This window comes from Haliotis rubra, unplaced genomic scaffold (genome assembly GCF_003918875.1).
Source record: "Haliotis rubra isolate DU_JTF1 unplaced genomic scaffold, ASM391887v1 Scf1224, whole genome shotgun sequence".
NCBI classification, from domain to species: domain Eukaryota; kingdom Metazoa; phylum Mollusca; class Gastropoda; order Lepetellida; family Haliotidae; genus Haliotis; species Haliotis rubra.
In genome coordinates, this window is record NW_025765142.1 from 244520 (window position 1) to 252583 (window position 8064).

Here is an 8064-nt window from a genome sequence, read left to right on the forward strand (position 1 = left end):
GACTTAGAAGCAACCCCATGAATAAAGACATAACTTTGTATATTGTGTGAGTAAAGTGAAACTATGATATTATGGGTATTCTTTAATTCCAATCAAATTGACTTGATGGCACAAGTTTTTTCCTTTGGTCACCCTTCAACTCAAGATCAAAGTTGACATAGACTGTAAAAAGTCAGGAAAGATCTAGCCTGTCTCATAGTTCCTGAACTGCATTATTTTTACTTCGTCTCATGCCTTTCTGCAATGATAAAGACCTAATTTAAGCAAGTCTAGATTTACTTAGTTTCAGGAATCTCCCATCTCACTGGAGCTCCTTTTCAGTTTAAAAGGATTATTTTGATTCTATCAAAATTATATATATTCAGAGACTAATTGCTAGTCTCTCGATGGTCCTGTTAGACATGGAAATCCTATCCAATCCAGTTTATGCCTGGTAAGTTAATTTTATTTACAATGGTTTCTGAATATGAAACATTGTAAATTCATAATGTATGTATGTTGTTAGGGTGATAACTAAATCATGTAGAATTTTAAATACTTTATCAGTTCAGAAGAAAAATATTATTTCCTAAGCTCAGTTTTGAATTTAAGTTCATAATCATTTTGAGAATAATATTGTTAACATTTTAATGTTACATAATACAGACAACTATGAACGGGACCAAGACACGTTGAGCTTGGCAGAGGAGAAATGTGATCTTCAAATTGCAGAACTGAGGGGAGTCTCAGGCATTCCAAAGTGAGGAAGTGGTAGGTTATGTGATCCAGAGATCAATACCTTCATGTTACTAGATTTAAGTTGTGAATACCAATTTTACAGCTTTGTTAAATTTATTTCTACCTTAACTAGGGATGTCGCGATACATAAGTTTCATGAATCGATACGTATCACGACACTCATGACATGATTCGATATGTATCATGATACCTATTTTCGCTGCATTATTGTGTAATATTAGTTACATTTTGAACATTAAATATTTTATTTTATAAGTCGCCCTGAAAAGATCCACGTTTTCTATTCTCAGAGATTAAAAGTTCTAATTTCCCATCTTTGTGTATGAAAAATAATCATTTATAACTCTCATAACATAAAAAAAACGGATACAATTGCAAAATGTGAACGATACATATTAAAACATGTTTAAATCAATACTTTCAAAACTAAATATCGAGCAGAGTTTTGAATGCATCAATGATTGTATCATCTTAGAAAAGTATCGATGTATCGTGGCATTCCTAACCTAAACATTGTTCTGGCCTACCTTTAGAATTCGCACCACAAACTTGCAATACCGATGAAGTAATGCCTCATGAATCTTTGCAATTTGTTGTTTTAATCCTTCTCAATATTAGTACAGTTATCTTGAATGGTTGTAAAATGATCAGTACCGAAAGTGCAGCAATACATGTTTTAGGTATTATCTCAATACAGGACCTTTACTATTCATAAAAGTATCAAGCAATTCAAAATGGCCAATAAGAGATTAATTAATAGACATGGAATAGCCTTATATACAGATAGTCTGTCTCTGATGACATATATGAAAAATTTAAAGAAAAACTGTATATACTCTCATAACAAACAGTTCCAGACAAGTATTGTGGTTCTGATCATGGAAATCTTTACAGAAAATGTAGAAATTTTGAAAATTGGCATAATTTGCTTTCTTTTCAAATATCAATAGGGTAATTTTCAACATTTTGAAGCTTTTCTATTGACTTTTGCACTTGATTGATGTCCAAACATTTTGCAATTCAAAAATTTATCCCTGCAATAATCATATCTTTTATAATAGAGATATCATTTTCACTTTTAGGTTACTATGTATTCATATCTTACCACAGTTTTATAGAGAGCTGATGTCGTGTTTTTCAGAGTGCACACAATTCAGAAAGGATTGGCATTTTTCAATACAGAGTATACAAATTAACATATTCCCTACATTTTGTTGTTTGTCTGTTGTCAAACTTTCAATCTTCCATCGGATAATCAGGTGTATTAAAGTTCTGACACCATTATGTTCATATCACTTGGGTCGGTTGGGGTGATGGGTGGGTTCTCTCAATTAAATTTGTTTTTACATAATTGTATCAGGTGTTTAAATGGGTTGTTATCAAATGATTCATGTAATTGTTGATACATTTGCATTAATGTTTTTGGTGTCTTTCATACAGGAAATTCAGCAAATGAGAACTGAAGACACCTCTATTCCATGATAGCAGATACATTTTATTTGTTTATCTTTCAGGATTCAGATGTAGTATCTGTGAGAAAGTACTGACATGTAAAGGTGGATATACTGTTCATCAGCAGATGACTTGAAGTCAAAAGGTACCACCAGTTTTTTAGTAGTGTCTCTTTCTAGATATCAAGATAGTGAACACCAATAACATATATCATGATACAAAGTCAAGAATGTGTTTATCTCGACTGCTTTATGATATCCCTGGCAGGTCATTAGTAAATCAATCAAGCTAAATTCCATTGTATGCAACTAGGATGTGTGGTCCTAAAGGTCTGTGTTGATGATGAATAGGATGTATCTTGTTGACCATCGGGCAACTTCTATATATATATATGTATTAATATTCAGCAGAATGTTGGGTAACACATCATATCTGTTATAATCACAGCCCATTGGGCAACACATCCCATCTATTATTTTTTACGTACCTTTGGCCAACACATCCAATCTGTTATTTTTTACAGACCATTGGGCAACACATATATATTCACATCAGACCTTATCAGAGGACCTTTGGGCAACACATCATATCTGTTATCAGCTGACCTTTGGGCAACACATCATATATTTTCAATAGACCTGTGGGCAACACATCATATAATCAGTAGACCTTAGGGCAAACACATCATATATATAGGTCAACAGTAGACCTGTGTGCAACACATCTTATATATCACGAGTAGACTTTTGGTCAACACATCTTATATATCACCAGTAGACCTGTAGGCAACACATCTTATATATCACCAGTAGAGACCTTAGGGCAACACATCCTATATATCACCAGTAGACCTTAAGTCAACACATCATATATGTCACCAGTAGACCTTTGGGCAACACATCTTATATATCCCCAGTAAACCTTGGGGCAGCACATCATATATATTACCAGTAGACCTTAGGGCAAACACATCTTATATATCACCAGTTGACCTTAGGGCAACACATCTTATGTATTACCAGTAGACCTTAGGGCAACACATCATATATATTATCAGTAGACCTTAGGGCAACACATCTTATGTATTACCAGTAGACCTTAGGGCAACGCAATCATATGTATTACCAGTATACCTTAGGGCAACACATCCTATATATCACCAGTAGACCTTAGGGCAACACATCTTATATATCACCAGTAGACCTTAGGGCAACACATCTTATATATGACCAGTAGACCTGTGGGCAACTCTAATCATATGTATTACCAGTATACCTTAGGGCAACACATCATATATATTACCAGTAGACCTTAGGGCAACACATCTTATATATCACCAGTAGACCTTAGGGCAACACATCTTATATATCACCATTAGACCTTTGGGCAACACATCTTATGTATTACCAGTAGACCTTAGGGCAACACATCATATATATTACCAGTAGACCTAAGAGCAACACATATATCACCAGTAGACCTTAGGGCAATACATCATATATATCACCAGTAGACCTTTGGGCAACACATCATACAATCAGTAGACCTTTGGCCAACACATCTTATATATCACCAGTAGACCTTAGGGCAACACATCATATATATCACCAGTAGACCTTTAGAGCAACACATCTTATATATCACCAGTAGACCTTATGGCAACACATCTTATATACCACCAGTAGACCTTAGGGCAACACATCATATATATTACCAGTAGACCTTAGGGCAACACATCTTATATATCACCAGTAGACCTTAGGGCAACACATCTTATATATCACAATTAGACCTTTGGGCAACACATCTTATGTATTACCAGTAGACCTTAGGGCACACACATCATATATATTACCAGTAGACCCAAGTTGGCAACACATATATCACCAGTAGACCTTAGGGCAATACATCATATATATCCCCAGTAGACCTGTGGGCAACACATCTTATATATCACCAGTAGACCTTAGGGCAAAACATCTTATATATCACCAGTAGACCTTAGGGCAATGTATCTTATATATCACCCATACACCTGAGGGCAACACATCATATATATTACCAGCAGACCTTAGGCAACACATGATATATATCACCAGTAGACATTAGGGCAAGACATCATACAATCAGTAGACCTGTGGTCAACACATCTTATATATGTCCCCAGTAGACCTAAGGGCAACGCATCTTATATATCACCATTAGACCTTAGGGCAACAGATCTTATATATCACGCCAGTAGGACTTAGGGCAACGCATCTTATATATCACCAGTAGACCTTAGGGCAACACATCTTATATATCACCAGTAGACCTTAGGGCAACGATCTTATTTATCACCAGTAGACCTTAGGGCAACACATCTTATATATCACCAGGAGACCTTAGGGCAACACATCATATATATCACCAGTAGACCTTAGGGCAACGCATCATATATATCACCAGTAGACCTTAGGGCAACACATCATATATATCACCAGTAGACCTGTGGTGAACACATCATATATATCACCAGTAGACCTTAGGGCAAACACATCATACAATCATTAGACCTGTGGTCAACACATCTTATATTGCCAGTAGACCTTAGGGCAACACATCATATATATCACCATTAGACCTTAGGGCAACACATCTTATGTATCACCAGTAGACCTTATGGCAACACATCCTATATATCACCAGTAGACCTTAGGGCAACACATCTTATATATCACCCATAGACCCTAGGGCAACACATCATATATATATTACCAGTAGACCTTAGGGCAACACATGATATATATCACCAGTAGACCTTAGGGCAAAACATCATACAATCAGTAGACCTGTGGTCAACACATGTTATATGTCCCCAGTAGACCTGTGGGCAACGCATCTTATATGTCCCCAGTAGACCTGTGGGCAACACATGAAATATATCACCAGTAGACCTAGGGCAACACATCTTACAGTCAGTAGACCTGTGGTCAACACATCTTATATGTCCCTAGTAGACCTAAGGGCAACGCATCTTATATATCACTAGTAGACTTGTGGTCAACACATCATTTATGTTACCAGTAGACCTTTAGGGCAACACATCATACAATCAGTAGACCTGTGGGCAACACATCATATGAATTATCAACAGTACACCATTAAGCCACACATCATATGTAGTGTATATACCAAACTCTCTGTAGTTCACTTGACTACAGTCGAATGTAATCAAACTGTGTATCCCTAAAGAGGCTGTTTCAACTGATCAGTTTGTAATTCAGGTATATCATATGGGTAAGTTGGTTTTATTGTCACACTGTGCACTCAGCTGTAGTACTGTGCACTGAGATGTAGTATTAAATCATACATACTAAAAGGTTAAGATTTCTTCCTTGCAGTCTGTATTGACTGATGTCAGTTATGATTCAACACTTCAAATGATATGTGTCACCTAGATAGATAAAAATTACAGAAATGACAGATCATGTTTGTATTCTACAGTGTCAGAATGATACTGTATGTTTTCTTAGATTTGTGGGTTTCCATTGAGTAGTCAATGCCAAAATTGTTTACATTTCAAACCCTCAAGCTGAACTTATGTGCTCTAAATGTAATTTCTGTTTATCAAATACACAAACAAAAACTCTTAAATCTGAAAACATACCATGTCTTTTTTCTAACTAGATAACTAACCCTTAGCCTTTAGCAGTGCTAGAACTTGGTTGACATTACACCGCTGACATATGTCATCAACTGGTTCCAGAATTGCATCGTGGCATGACATGTAGGAGATTTGGAGAAAAAATCTCTCAGCCAATTGTATGCAGAATTTTATGAAGTTTGGCTTTAGAAGTTGTTCAATCAGATAATGCTCCTTTTTACATATTTTCAGTTCGACCTTTGTTATACAAAACACTAATGCTGCCATTTTTGTCAAATCAAAATGTTGTTTTAATTAAAATGTCTCTTTGTTCAATTACTTTCTTGTTGCTTTGATTATTTTATCATTGCCGTAATAATTTCTCTGTGTATATACCAAAACATGTGTGTATGTTGCTGCATATTAATATCAGCCAATTTGTTTTGTTTCTCACATTATTTCAATTTGTTTGATAAACACTAAGCAATAAAGTTAACCAGTATCTATCTGGACATCCTCCCCACCTTCCCTCTCTCTGTGGTATTCAGTCTGTATCTGCTTAATGAAGCTTACTACTACTAGGGTTGATGGGCTTGAGGGGTATTTTAGTGGTTTAAGCCGCTCATTGTCATAGCTAAAAAATCCAAACTCACTCACTACTAGTGCTGACCCTCATTTCACCTTCATAGACAGTGGCAGTCACTCCCATTCACTTTTCAGCCATACCAGATTAAAGCTCTCGAATACTCAAGGCTTCATCTTTATAGAACTATTTCTATTCTAATCGCTATAGCAAAACTTAATTTTAATGACTATAGATTGTTATATTGTATATTGCATTGATTAGAAACTAACATATACTACTCACACTTTGCTAAGGATCACATAAAATTCCCAACTATACTTACACATAGATTTATAATTTGAAATTGCATACATTTAAAACTGGATAAATAATACTTTCATAGTAACCCTTCTCTTTAGGCAAACAGCTACTTTAGTCTAACCTTTATGCACTTGATACATGGTTAACCATAAAATGGTTTTAATGGCACCAATCAACCATTTTGCAAATCATGGAACGCAGTCATTTACAAACAAACAACACCTGTCAATAGCAGGTATGGATCCACAAGATGAAATGACATACTGAAACCTTAGATCCATGCTTACAATAAGCTTAGATATTAAACCAAATTTTGATCCCACATTATAGTTTCTTTCTTGTTGAATCAATGATTTAATTCATAGCAAAGCCTGAATTGTATATTTAGGCCACAAGTCCCTCATAATGATAACAAATTAGCTTAAATCTTTAAAATGGCAAATGTTTACTTGTCCTAATAAAACCTTAAGTTGGGGAATTGGGTAAAGAATTATAGGACTAGAAGCTGAGTGATGATAACTCCACTGTACCTTGATGTTTTAGCATAATTTTGAAAACTTTGTTATATTTCAGAAACGGAGACCATTCAGTCATTTCTACAGATTTCCAAGCACCTAATGCTCTTATGTTCAGCTGAGAAAAAAAAAATGATGAACAAGCAGAAAATACAGCAGCAAAGGACAAGGAAGAGATGGCACACATTTTAAGAATGAAATTAACTTAATAAATATTCAGATCATTTCTAAGGGATGTTACATTTGGGAATTCACTTTTCCAGTATAGTACAGATACTCGTATTTTGCTGGTAGAGGGTGGAGGAATCCTTGTGTGATTTTGAACCAACCCCCTCTAAAGGTGAAACACCTTTATCACAGAACAACATTGTTAGCAATTTAACCTGACAAATGTTAGTCAAGGTCTCGACTCAGAGAAGTGTAATGCCAACACCATTAATTTTTTGCAAAGTTATGCAAATAAGAATGTCAAACTATTTGGTTTAATAAATAGTAATTATTAAACTTTACAATTTTTCTTGTTCCTATCATTGGTTCGCACTGGGTGGAATGTGGCCCCATTTTCCATGGTGGAGTCTCCGAAGCTGATTTGGAAAAAATAGGGTATGGGGTGGTAGCACTTGTGGATCCAGTGCGCGTGATGGGTTGTGTTTAGATGGTATTCAGACCAGACATCAGGCAAATATCGGTGTCGGAGCCCAGTTTATTCAGGAGTCGTCTGGTATGCCTCAGTGTATGATAAGAATAACTCGGAATAGTCCTGAATGGTCTCAAAATGGGCTGCGTTTAAATGGTATTCAGGACCAAATATCAGGCAAAATATCAAAGTGTCGGAGCCCAAGCTATTC

The 8064-nt window shown here is 35.7% G+C and overlaps 1 long non-coding RNA gene across 1 annotated transcript; it reads left to right on the forward strand.

Moving 5' to 3' along the window:
• The first annotated feature begins 714 nt into the window (after nt 1–714).
• LOC124265989 lies at nt 715–7509 on the forward strand. Its single transcript, XR_006895606.1, has 3 exons — nt 715–750; nt 2253–2335; nt 7275–7509. It is a non-coding gene; the product is annotated as an uncharacterized LOC124265989 (long non-coding RNA).
• Nucleotides 7510–8064: the final 555 nt, after the last annotated feature.